Source organism: Echinops telfairi, unplaced genomic scaffold (assembly GCF_000313985.2).
Source record: "Echinops telfairi isolate 266 unplaced genomic scaffold, ASM31398v2 ScPeMD7_7468;HRSCAF=8506_0, whole genome shotgun sequence".
Classification (NCBI taxonomy): Eukaryota; Metazoa; Chordata; class Mammalia; order Afrosoricida; family Tenrecidae; genus Echinops; species Echinops telfairi.
In genome coordinates, this window is record NW_022111369.1 from 8,977,965 (window position 1) to 8,992,314 (window position 14,350).

General features: G+C 40.3%; 1 pseudogene; it reads right to left on the reverse strand.

Annotated features, from left to right (window-relative positions):
- Positions 1-12,727: 12,727 nt before the first annotated feature.
- On the reverse strand, positions 12,728-13,655 carry LOC101645200 (annotated as a pseudogene).
- Between the last annotated feature and the right edge of the window lie 695 nt (positions 13,656-14,350).

Consider the following 14,350-nt stretch of genomic DNA (forward strand, 5'->3'; position numbering starts at 1 on the left):
GAGTGTTGGGGCGCCTTTTAGTCCTCAGCAACCTCTGTACACTGGCACAACGATCATAAAAGAAATCCGTTTTTTTTTAAAAGGTGAAAGCAAATGCTTTGTTTTCCCTTTCTACTTGACCAAGGAAGTACCTTGCCTGTCTTGTGACCAAAAAAATGAGAAGATTAAAGAATTGTGTGTTTTTCCTAGGGCTTGGATGAGGTCTAAATTGTACTGGGAGCCTGCTGGACAAAGCTAGTGTTTTTATCTTAGCGCAGGATTGAACGTCATGGGGTAAAGAAACACTGTTGACTGAGGTCATTTGTATGGTTCTAAGAAGATTAAAAAGAGCCCTGCGAGTGCAAAAGGCAAGCATTTAGCTGCTACAGGGAAAGTCAGTGGCTTGAACCCACCTAGAAGTTGCCTGGGAGGAAGAACACCCGCTGCCGTGGACCGATTGTGCCTCCGAGCGGCCCCATCCCCTGGGTCCAGATGCCCCTGCAGGCATCTGAGACACTCTTTACAGGAGTAGACAGCGGCCCAGAGAGATGGGCAACTTGCTTCGGTAAGTTTCCAGCTTAGAAAACTGCAGGGGCACTTCTGCTTTGTCACAGGAGGTCACTCGCATGACATGGATTCCGTGGTTCTGAGTAAAAGCTTTCCCACATGGCGTGCATGTAAGTGCTGCTTTTATCTCTGCATGTCTAATGACGGCTTGACTTCTTTGTTTGTTTCCTTACTGTGGCTTCCCTGGTGGGGGTGGTCTCTTATTTAACGTTTTGTTTTATGACACATGGGATGTCAGACTGACCTTTCTTTTAAAAGCTCATTAATAATGAGAATAATAATTAATAAGAAGATCCCATGTTAACAAACCAATAGCTTCCATTTCTATAGACAGTATGGAAGTTTGGTGTCTCTTTCAAATACGTCGTGTTGCTCTAGAGTTACATCTGCTCATTTGTGTTTCATTATACATCCAAAGCATTCATTCAGTCTAAGTGCTCAATCATTATTTACAGTGTGAAAAAACCAAACCAAGCATTTTCCCTAATATTCAAGTGTTCATCACATTTAGATTCCTTTTCCCAAGCAGCTCTGGCGGCCCAGTGGGTTGAGCATTGTGCTGCTAACGGGAAGGTTCAGACGCAGTGGCCACTGTAAGAGAGAGCTGAGTCTCCGTCAAGATCACAGTCTTAGAACCTCAGGCGCGGCTCCTTACAGTCCTGCAGGGCCACACTGAGTCAGATCCAGCTTGATAGCCCTGGGTGGGGTGCTTTTGCTTGTTTTAACTTTAAGACAGTTGCATGGATAACTTATTGTCAGGCAGCTTCAAACGATCTTGTCCAAGAGAATTCGGTGAAGGAAAGTACTGCTTCTGTCCTTGAAAACGGACAGCCTTCCAAGGCTGCTGGTGATAATTTCGACTTGTCATTCAATGTTAATCAGTCATGTTCATAGGACACCTGGGTCTCGGTTTCTGTGTCGGATGGGACATGCACATTTTCATCGTAAGGTTTCCAGGCGAACTTTCTGACTGCTCCCACATCTCACAGCCGCACTGGCAAGTGGCCTCTCCCAGGACCTCCTTGTATTGCTTTGATTTGGTCTTCTGTTCTTTTCCTTAGATCTTGAGGGTACAATGTGTTTCCTAGGTAATCAAATTCAGCGAGGCTTTTAAATGTATTTTGCAGAAGGAAATCTGGCTATGGAGGGCTTCCTTGGTGCACACTGATTAAAGGAATCCTCTTTTCATCACTATTCTAGGGACCAGATTCAGGGGTGACTGGTGGCATGCTGGTTCTTTGTTCCATCTACTCCTTTCCCCGGTTCAACTGTCACCTGCTTCTGATCCCCCTGTGAGTCGTAGAGCGCATTCCTTTAGGCCCCGCGTGGATCTGCTGCAGTTCCTTTTGCTCTGGCAGCTGTGGCTGCGGCTCTGGCTTTCTTTATGATTGGCAGCCATGGTTGCTGGTAACTGGCTGGGCTTTCTCAGCACAGAAAGACTAGGAGGAATAAAGGCGGGGCGGTTTGGGGATCGGAGATGTTCAGTGTGGTTGTGAAACCACCGTCTGGGAGCTGAATGAAGTTTTGCTCCTGGGCCTCAGGGGGTTGCAACTGCTTTCCATCCTCACAGTTACTAACCAATCCTCAGGCACGTTCCCTCCTTTCCATTACCCTCTCCAGGGGACAGCCTGTCTGATCAAGTCACGTGCTTGCTTCCATTGCTTCCGCTTGTCATTAACACAGGGTCAAACCTCATGGTAAGGTATGGTAGTCTGTGCTAGATTGACCACCTGCTGTCCGGATTCTTTTCTCAGGATCGCTCACACACTCAGCTTCAGGCATATGAAGAATTTCTCAGTTCCTCGCCCAACACCCTCTTTCCTAGCTGCGGCTTTTATATGCAGCATGCACCTTCTTTCAGTAAAACTCCTCTCCCCATTCTTCTTCTCCTAACTCCATCCTTCTGTCCCCATGGCAACCTGGTTTAGCTGCCACTCTTTCCAGCAAGTATCATGTCTGGTTCCAAAGACTAGGTTAGACCCATCCGCTATAGATCCTACTTAGTCCCCCTCATTCTATCCAATGCACTTCACATTATTTGCCCTGTCTTCGTCTTTTTCCTAGCGTATAAGTTCAGTGCAGGTAAGGGTCATATTTGGCTAGTTTACCACTGTGTCCTGGACACAAAATATTGGGCCAGAATAGGCACTAAATATTTGCTGAAAATTTTAATAAATACCACATGCTAGAAATATCTCTCATCAAATCGTATTGCTTCCATAAATCCTAAATAGGCCATTTTAATGCAAAGACTCTTGCTTTGTATCAACCTTATATCAAGAAATCTTATATGTCTCAAGAAATATATTTATCATTCACACTCACAATTAAACATGGAATTACTCTTTCATCCCAAAATCACCCTCCTAGATATATACACCCAAAAACAGGAAGCAAAGAATGTAAGCAGACATTTGTACATCAATGTTTATTGATGCTATTTAGCTATTGACAACAACCAAAAGCTGGAAAGAGCTCAGCTGTCCATCAGCAGATGGATGTGTATATGCATACAATAGAATATTATTCAGCCGTAAAGAGAAATGAAATTCTGATACATACATTCGTTACAGTAAGTGAAAAAGCTAGAAAGGCAAATATTGTGTGACCCCACTGAAAAATCTAAATAGGCAAACTGGTAGAGACCACAGTTTATTAGTGTTACCAAGGACGGCTTAAGGGATGTATTGGGAAAAGTATGACTAGAGTGGTCCTTAGGTGCAAGGATGGGTAGACTTCATTTTACATGTTTTGGACATTTTAGGAGCGATCCCTCCCTGGAGAACAGTATGTTTGATAAAGCAGAGAAGCCGACAGGAAGAGGAAGACCGTCGACGCGATGGACAGACGCGGTGGCTGCAACAATACACTCACATGCAGGCACAATCCTGAAGACAGGACTGGGCAGTGTTCCGTTTCATTGTGCCTAGATCGGTCTTTCTGGGTCAGAACCAACTGGATGGCCCCCAACAGCAACCACAACAGGGTGAGATGGGAGGGCGGGAAGGAGGGCACACTCAAGAATTAGGGCACACTAGTTTATTGTTAAAAGACATAGAAAAAAAATTGAAAACAAAGAAGGAAAAGTTGCACCACATAATGAACTTCATTAATGTCACTGAATGATCTCTGTGAAAGATTTGAAATGGCAAATATTTTTTATGTGTACATTTTCAGCAATTACAAGGTTATCATTCCCTCCTTCCCTTGGTCTTCATGCTCACAGTAAGGAATCATTTGTGAGGCACAGTTTATGTATCCACAGTGGTAACACTGTCTGAGATACTTTTAGGCATTCTTAGTACACAGATACAAAGAAGGTCATCGTTCAAAAGCAACAAGAACAACAACAAAACCCTGTCTTTTGTAGGAAGCCATGATCCGCATTTCGCGTTGTTGGACTTTGCTTTGTGCACAGTGTGCCTGGCCAGTTCCCATACATGAAAGGACTTCATCAGCTTTTAACAAACCATATGGTAAAAACATCTACACATATTTCTTCTGATACCTCCAGGCACTGCTAAGCAGCTGGTATTAATGAATAGGAATGGCCAGTGAAATCATGGTATGTTGTTGCTAGGGAAGAATTGTGTATAGCCAGGAGAATTAGAGATTACTAGGCAAGAACACACAGGAATAGAAGGGATGTGTGATTTCTGCATCTCATCTAGATTTGGCCACCTGTACTGCTTAAGGCAATATAGTGCTGGGCTGATTAGTAAGTATTAATTCTATTCCTGCTGATTGTGGCCCTGGGAGATGAGACCAATATTTTCAGACACACATTAAAACTGTTACAGGACCGATACTCCAAACTGCAGTCACCAGTAGAACTATTAGAGGAAATCCAAATTTCACAACAGCAATAACAATCTTTTAAAATGCTGTTTCTCTAGTTTTCCATGCAGAAAATATATTTGTTTCCTTCCAATGCATTTATGACATTTTTATTATATTGAGATTCAGTTCCTTCTATAACCTTATTAAGAGACGCAATTCCTATCTTAACCCAAATGTACTATAACCCTATCTGCCTGGGATCCTTTTTAACTCTACATAAACTTTGATATAAAACTCAGCCTTTTGTTTAACTTCCTCAACAAATCCATGAATACTGTTTCGATTTTGGTAGTTTTCACATTATTTTGCATTTCCCTTTAAGACTGTCTTTTTATAAAATGTCTCCAATGTATTCCTTCAGGAGCCCTGATCTCCAGCTCCACCTTTTTTCCCCTTTCTTCCTTATCCTGAGCCCCACCCTATGCTCAGTTCCTCGGACCCGCCTCTTGCCCTTTCTATTGTACTCATATCTGGGTCCCACTTTAGCAGAAAACTTCGCCATCATAGGCCCGTAGACTTTCAAAAGAGTTTTGACAGCAGACACAACCTGGAGTTGTCTACCAACTATAGACCTGGTAAACATTTCTCTAATCTTTACATTGTATATTGGACTTGACCTTCGTTTCCCTTTCTTATTCTTTCTGCACTCCCCACCCCGCATTTCCTCTGCCAACTTGATTTTATTTGTTTCTAAATAAAATAGGCTGTATTTGGCTTGGGTGGTTTGTTTTCAAAGTTGAAAAATAATAAAAGAAATCCCCTAGAAGGAATTTGCGTCTGAGGTTGTTCCTTCTTGAAACAGTGCTTTCAGTTCACTTAACAAAGTGATGGGTATAAAATGACTATAAGTATTCCAGTTTGGGGAAACATAAAATTGAAAGACAATGGACTGTCTCTATGAAAATGTTGGCGCCCCCTCATATATATAGGGAGATTTGGTCATGTAGAGGGTTAGAGCTTGGCTGCTGAGAAGTCAATAGATGGAACCCACCAGCTCCTCTGAGGAGAACAGTCCTGGAGTGCTACACTTCCCAAAATGAAATTTTTATTGAAAATTCGATGGGGGCGTGGGGGTTTTACATTTCAGACATCAACTCTGCACGTAACAATTCAAGTCGCTCCCCAAACCCTTCTCTATTCGACGCCTAGATTTCTCGTCTCACGCATTGAACTCCATTCTCGTTTTCAAGCCAATAGCTGTCAACCTCTAGTCCATTGCTACATCTCCCACTCTTGCCTTGGCGGGCCTCTCCAAACTCCTTTCTCTTTGGAAGCCAGTCTCTGTCTTGGTTTCTGTCCTCACAGCAGTGGCGATCTCATACAATATTTGTCCTTTCTGATGGGCTAGCTCCACTCAGCATATTATTCTCCAGGTCTATCCATGGTTACGTGGTTTCCTCATTGATTTTAGTGATGCATAATATTCCCTTCAGTGCATATCGCATCGTTTCTTTCTTCTTTCTGCGACCAGTGGGCATGTGGGCTGTTTTCGACTTCTTGCTATTGTAAACTGTGCTGCTATTAAGATATGAGTACAGATATCTGTTCGTGAAATGTCTCGTACTTCTTTAGGAGAGTCACCCAGCAAAGGATTTGCTGGATTGTATGGAATTTCTATTCCCGGTTGTTTGCATGAGTGTCATATCCCTTTCCACAATGATTGTACATATTTACAGACCCAACAACAGTGTATGAATGTTCCGATCTCTCTGCATGCTTTTCAGCATTTGTTGGTTTTTTTGAATGAGGCTGTCATTGTGGGTGTGAAATGTTATCTCATCATTGTTTTGATTGACATCTCTCAGATGGCTAATGATCATGAGCATTTTTTCATGCTTGTTTGCCATTTGGATGTCATATCATTTGCCCACTTTTTAATTGGATTATTATTATTGTTTTTCTCATCGAGGTGTTGCAGTTTTCCATAGATTTTAGAGACTAGTCCCTTGTCCATGGTGTTGTTGCTAAGTATTTTCCCCCACTCTGCAGTTTTTTTTTAAAACTCTTTTGATGCACATTAGTGGTTTATTCTTAGTAGGTCCGAGTTATCTACTTTATCATCTACTATGTGCACTTCCTTCATTATATTTGATAGTATTTGATTCTGCCTTATAATGGGGCCCAGTGATTTACACTAATAATGCAAACAGCCTAGAAAACCTTATGAGGGCAGCTCTGTTCTGTGGAGTTACTATGAATAGACTGGACAGCACAAAATAACAACAAATATATATATCAGCGTAGTTATGCTGACTTTAAACATATAAAAGTGTAGAAGTATTCTTCCCACCATATCCAGGATATCAAGAATTCCACCTTTGACCCAGTCTGTGTGGTATAGACTACTGGGACTTTAGACTCTGCTCTTTTGAGGCACACAACATCCTTCATAAGCCACAGCAGAAGGATTTGATGTGGAAACCCCACTCAATGAACTTAACCTCAAACTCACTTGTAGCCCTTGTGCTTAGGACTGAAACTCCTTAAGGGTTAGAAGAAGAAGATGACTGCTATCCCAAGGGCATCGAACTGGCAGACATTGGACTTTGGTTCAAATATCTTGCCTTGATGGTGCCCAGTGAATGGTGGCCTGGAAATACCATTTAATTACTATTTTAATGTCCTCCTTGCTTTGTTAAGACATGTATTAATCTGATAAACATGACTCTGCTGTTGATAATGATCATTTTTTAAAGTTTTGCCTTAAAAAAATAGTAATTCCATCTTCCTGCTTGGAACTATGAGTGGTCTAGGATATTGTAAAAGGTTTATCCAAAATAGAAAATATGGGAACCAAGCATATCCTTAGAACTTGGACAGATATAAATTTCACTGGGCATATTTCAAGCTAAGTCTTGAGCTCTGCTGCAGAGAATTTGCAGTACAATGTGGATTGGGAACAACAGTTAACTTGGCATTTGAAGGAGGGGTACGAAGTGTGTTATAAATGATCTAGTGGTATTACTAGTATTGTCCAATTAAAATATAATAAAGGACTTCTTGGACACATAGAAAAATTTTCAAAAAAGTTAGAGAAGTGTGTAGGAGCTAGCACCAAATTGGTTCTAGAATGTATAGGTCTGAATGCTGAGGACTGAGCTTTTGATACGTGCAAAGGGAAAGAATTCCAGGTTGAAGGATCTGTAGGGCTGAGAACTTGAGTTTAATAGTCTGTTGTTGTTGTTGTTGTTGTTAGGTGCCCTTGAATTGATTCTGACTCATAGAAACCCAATGTACAAAAGAAGGAAACAGCCAAGTCCTGTAGTGTCCTCAAAGTCATTGTTACGCTTGATCCCATTATTGCAGCCACTGTATCGATCAATCTTGTTGAAGGGCTTCCTCTTTTTTGCTGACTCTGCGTGTTATCAAACATGATCTTTTCCAGGCACCGGAATCGCCTGAGAACCTGAAGTCTTTTAATCCTAGCTTCTGAGGAGCATCTGGCTGTTCTTATTCAAAGACAGATTTGTTTGTCTTCTCTCAGTCCACGGCAATCTCAGTATTCTTTACTAACATCATAATTCAAAATGCATCAGTTCCTCTTGGTCTCTCTTATTCATAGTCCGTCTTTCACGTCATATGAGCTGATTGAAAACACCATGGCTTGGGTCAGGAGGACCCTAGTCCTCAAAGTGACTTCTTTGCTCTTTAACGTTTTAAAGAGGTCATTTGCAGCAGGTTTTCCCGAATACAATACATACTTTGATTTCTTGATTGCTGGTTCCATGAGCATAGATTGCAGATTCAAGTAAAATAAAATCTCTGACAAGTTCAAGTGTGGTTCCATTTATCATATTATTGCTTAGGGGTTCAGTTGTGAAGATTTTTGTTGTTGTTATTCCCTTTATAGTGAGTTATTATGCATAGCGATAGCTGGAGTCTTTGCTCTTTATTAGCAACTGCCTTAAATTTTCTTTGCTTTCAGCAAACAAAGTATTGTCATCTGCATATTGCAAGTTGTTAATGAGCCTTCCTTCAATTTTGATGCTTCCTGTACTTCATATAAGCCAGCTTCTCTGATTATCTGCTCAATATACCAACTGAGGAAATATGGTGAAAGGATACAAACAACCATGATGCACATCTTTCTTGATTTTAAGCTATACTCTAGCCCATTGTTCTGTCTGAAAGAATGGCTCATGGTCAATGTATAGGTTCCCGCTCTTCTCAATGCTGTCTACAGTTTGTTATAATCCTCACAGTCAGATGCTTTGGCATAGTCAAGAAAACACAAATAAGCATCTTTCTGGTATTCTCTGCTTTCAGTCAAAATTCATCTGGCACCAGCAATGATAACCCTAACTCTACATACTCTTCTGACTCCAGCTTGAATTTCTGGCAGCTTCTTGTCGCTGTTCTGCTGCAACTACTTTTGGATTCTGTTTAGCAAAATTTTACTCCCATGTGATATTAATGATATAATTTGACATTTATACATTCTGTTGGGTCACATTTCTTTGGAACGGGCAAAACCATGGGTCTCTCCACTTGCTTGGCCAGGTCTATATCTTCCAAATTTCTTGGCATGGAATAGTGAGTGTTTCCAGTGATGCGTCAGTTGTTTTAATCGTTTCAACTGGTATTCCATTAATCCCTGAGGCTCTGTTTATTCTCCACTGTCATCAGTGCAGCTTTAATTTCTTCCATCAATGCCGTTAGTTTCTACTATCTCTTGAAATGGATGTGGACCATTTTTTAAAATACAGTGGTTGTATATATAATTTCCAATTTATTTAGATGCTTCTTACATTATTTAATGTTTTTCTCATGTTGTTGTTAGAGTTGTTCAGTGCCATCGAGAAGGTTTCAACCCACAGAGATCTTATGCACAACAGACAAAACACTGCCTAGTCCTCACTATCCTCAAAATTTCCCCTATTGCTTGAGCCCATTGTTGCAGCCACTGTGTCAATCCATCTCCCTCCTTTTCTCTGCCCCTCTACTCTACTAAGCATTATGTCCTTCTCTAGGGACGGGTCTCTCTTGAAAACATATCCAAAGCCTGTAAGAGGAAGTCTAGCCATTTTTGCCTCTAAGGAGCACTCTGGTCATACTTATTTCAAGAAAGATTTGCTTATCCTTTCGGCAGTTCATGATACTTTCAGTAATTTTTGCCACCATCACAATTCAAATACATCGATTCATCTTTGGTCTTCCTTATTCGACATCCAACATTCTCATACATATGAAGCATTTGAAAATCGACCCAATCAAGAAGAATAGCATGGTATTCATTGTTTAAAAGGGCATTTCAACATCTCTATTGAAGTGCAATACTGTCTGTGAGACGGTTGTGTCTATCCACCTTTAAGGAAATGCAATCAATACAACTATCTTTCAAATTTATGCTCCACCCACTAAAACTACTGAGGAATAAAGTAAAGAATTTTACCAATGTACTCAGCTGGAAATAGATGATCAAGTTTCATTGATAATTTTTGGTGTTTGGAATGCAAAAGTTGGAAACAAAGAGGAAGGGAGCCAGACCCAAAACCAAAACCAAACTCGCTGTCATCGAGCCGATGACGACTCACAGGGACCCTGTAGAACAGAGTACAACTACCCCTGTCAGGTTTTGAGACTGTAACTCTTTTCATGAGCAGAAAGCCCCATGTTGCTCCTACAGAGCGACTGGTGGTTTCAAATTGCTGACCTTGTGGTTAGCTGCCAATGTGTAACCACTACCCCACCCGGGCTCCTAGAGGAAGGGACAGTAGGTGGACAATGTTCTGGTGATTTTGCCCATGGAATCCTATAAAATTCTAACTCCTGGCTTCAATTTCATCCTCAGTTTCACAGCTTAAACATTTCTGAGAGGGTTCTTCCTTTCCGGCTTTTAACTTGCTCTTTGCAAGAATAATGCTTCATTCCTTTGAACTTTATCTTTTGGAACTACCCCTTTCTGTTAAATTCTTTTTGGTCCCTCATTTCTTCCTGCTGCTTTAGCTATCCCACATTTAAGAGCAAGTTTCAGGGTCTCTTTTGGTCATTCACTTTGGTCCTTCCCTTCTTCATTTTCTTTTTAGTTACCTCCCTCCAACCCCCATGTGTGTTCTGAATGTCATACCACAACTTGTATGGTCTTTAGCCATTGTGTCTACTCTGTTCTTGAGATGGTTTATTGATTCAGGTGGGTACTCTCAAGGTTGTATTTTGGTTCCCTAGGACTTGTTTAATTTTCTTCAGCTTCAACTTGAACTTAAATATGAGCAATTGATGGTCTGTTTAGTAGTATGTCTTTGGTGTCGTTCTAACTGATGATATTGAACTTCCCCATCATCTCTTTACACAGATGCAGCAGATTTGATTCCTGTGTACTCCATCTGGTGAGACCCATATGTACAGTCACTGTTTATGTTGTTGAAAAGGTATTTCTAATGAATAAGTCATTAGTCTTGCAAAATTCTATCATTGGATTCCTCGCTAGCTTTATGTTTTCCAACTGTTGATAACTTCTTCGTTTCCAACTTTTGTATTCCAATCATCATGCATCTTCAGGGCATGTTTGATCTATTTCTGGATGCAGATGTTTATAAAAATCTTCAATTTCCCTATTGCCGGCATTAGTGATTGGTACATAAATTTGAATAATAAATATATTAACTGGTCTTTTTCCCCATAATAATGTTTATAGTTTTATTGTTATTACAAAAAATCATATCACCATTACATTTATGCTAAGGATAACAATATTTCCTTTATTAAAAATGTAATTTGATCTTTAAAAAACATGATATTTACTATATCTTGAGTATCTGGACACGCTTGATAATTTTTTAAAAGGATAAGACATTCCAATTTTTTTTTTTTACTAATTATTTTAAAATAACCTACCCAAAATTTTAATTTTAATAAGAAAAACAAATTATTTTACTTCTTGGTATTTAATATAACTTCCCCAAACATGCATTACAACCATACAATAGATTCTGTCATCAATATGATGGTCCCAGTATCTTATATATTAGGTTCCGGCTTTAACTGAAGTCCTATTTGCTCAAATACAAATAGGCAAATTATGACTAGGCTGTTCATAAAGAAGCAATCCAACCAACCAATAACATTAAATATAATGTTATAGGAAATACAAGTTAAATAAGATACCATTTTTCACATGTATCAGAAAATTAAATACAAAAAGAATACTTAAGTTGCCGGGAGTGGGCACACATACACGACTAAACAGAAGTGTCAATTGTACAGCCTTTGAGGGGAGAAACTGGCAATAGTCTTCATGCCCTAGTCTTGTTTCAGACTTCCGAAGCAGCTGTTCCACTCCGGGGACCTCCCTGTGGATGTTCTTAGGCATATATCTCAAATTTAGTTAGAAGAAAATCCGCTGCAGCACTGTCCACAGCAATAGGCTTAAGATGACTACAATGTCTCAACAGGGGAGGAAAGAGTGAGTAAATTATGGTACGACTTCCTTACACCATGTAGTGAGTGAGCTTCCCCTCAATGTCATTCAACCATACCTGCACCTCACCTTCTTCCTGACCAGGTGAGTCCACATGACCACACAGATGCAAATGTTGAAATGGACAGGCTTTCTCAATCAAGGGAAACTGAGCGAGAGGACTTCTGGTGGCTTCAAAAAAAGTCTTCCCCATTGGTAAATTGAGATGTGAGACATGTCCTTCTTGCCGTTTGGATGTGATTTTATAAGGATGTGAAGTTAGAAGTTACAGCAGCAGCTTCTGTGAGTACAAGCGGGACAGGCCTAAAGCAAAACCAATGAACTGAGCATGTGACCAGAAAGAGGTCTTTAATGACACCTCGGGAGCTGGGTTGTTGCAAGTCAGTTATATCTGGACATTGTTGCCGCCAACCCAAATCATCCCACGATAGCCACACAATGAAGTACTTTACAACCACTAAAACAAGTTAAGCCACAGAGTTATATTTATTGATATATATGAACAGCAGATGCACTTAGCAACAACCAAAAACCACACACAAACAAAAATGTCCCCATTTAAAAAATATAACTGTTTGGAAATTTTATTTTCCAATAAAAAATTCTGAAAAGATATACTACAAGGTTTTGAAAGAAGTTATCTTTGAAAGAGAGGATCTAAATATTTTTATTTTCTATTTTTTATCCCTAGACCAGCATATATTTATAATTCTTTTTATTTGTCAAGCCAATGTAATTTAGGGGAGAAGTAAAGAGAGGTAAACCTGTTTAACTGAACAACCTTGAGTTGGAAGTCTACTTTTTAAATAGGAAAGATGATTACGGTATTTATTTTGAAAACAAAATTTGATATTAGGTATTCATTTTTCAGTGAGTACCAAAGATTACAAAGTTTTCATTTTTCTTTGCGACTAGGAAATCAGATCATGATTTTGTACCACTTCGTGTTAGTGTTTCTTCTGTGAAGCAAAACAGTCCCAAAGTGCAGGATCTTCAGGTGTCATAGGAACAGCAGATGCTCTCAAATCACGGAAGGTCGGTATCTTAAACTGCCTCTAGGTAGCTTTAGCATCATCTTGAGATGGAGCATCCTGATGTTTAGCTCCATTGGGTTTCTTAAGAGCTACAGTGACAAAATGATGCTCATCAATTTTGCTTTCCTCAAATACCCATTCTTTTTCTTCCTTCCCATCTAGGAATTAAAAAATTTCTCTATAAACTTGGCCTATATCCAAGTTTAATGGGGATACATCAAATTCAAGTTGTTGTAATTCAAATCCTAGTCTAATACCAAAGGCTTTTATAAAGCTTTCTTTCAATGCCCAATTTCTATAAAACAGATCCAGTTGAGTCCATTCATCCTTAAAGCTTTTGGTGGTTTCCCACTCTTTGTTGGTAAGTTTTCTTTTCGTAATATGGAAGAACTCTGGAACTGAACCACGACCTGGAAAGCTAGTCTTCATTATATCAATTCCAACTTGCAGCTCAGGTTCAGAAACAAGTGCCGCATAGTCCCCTTAATGAGAGATATTAAAGTTGAAATTGGGATAAGGATTCAATGAGTCCTTTGCAAGAACTGGTTTTCCTTTTGCAGTTCTTCGCAAATGAATATTATTCCAAGGGATATTCAATTTTTCTGCAACCAATTTCCCTATCATCAGACAACCAGCCATGGCTGCCTTTGTGTCCTGGGCTAAGACAAACTGGTCAATATGCGCCTTCTCCTCAGGCTGGATTGATCACACCATCAGCAGCCATTTGGCTCTGCTCAGCAGCCAAGTGCCGCAGGAAAAGGCCCAGTGCACACCCTCATTGCTGGCACTAAGCAGAATCGTTTGGCAGGGTAAACCATGCTCTGAAAGCTGACCTCGCTGCCACCTCCGGGGTGAGATGACACAGATGATCTTAACAGGTCTTTTTGTAGGTGTGTGAACATTATCCTATCAGTGACAGTATTGTATGTCAGGGTAAATTTTGAAATATGTGTTCATTAGGTTTTGTGTCAACTTGGCTAGTCCAGGGCCCTCAAGAACATGGCAATAAAGTCTCCCCCATCAGGTACAGGTTACACCTGATGAGGCTACTTAGGGGTGTGACCTATTTCAAATCCATAAATAGATGATGGAGAAGAAGCTCCCTCTCTGCTTCCATCTGCCAGCCCTACATCTTTTTGCATGTTTCCTTGAGACTTAAACTGCTGACCTGCCTTGTTGCCTGTCAATATTGGATCCACTTGATTCTGCTTCCACTGTCCTGTAGTCTTCCCACCTCCTTCTCTATTATTCTGCCTCCTGACTCATCTTCCAGTTTCCTGTTTCCCCCACCACTGGAAACTGCGTGAGTCTGGAAGGACCTCCATCTTATTTGACTCATGGGCTTGGGCTGGACTAGGCCTGCCACTCTGCAGCTCTATGGACTGATTTCTTGATAAAACAATTTTTTCTTGATACTGTTGTTATTAGGTGCCACCAGGTGAGCTCAGACTCATAACAACCCTATGTATATCAGAAGGAAAAATTGCTGGGTCCTGAGTTACCCTCACAACTA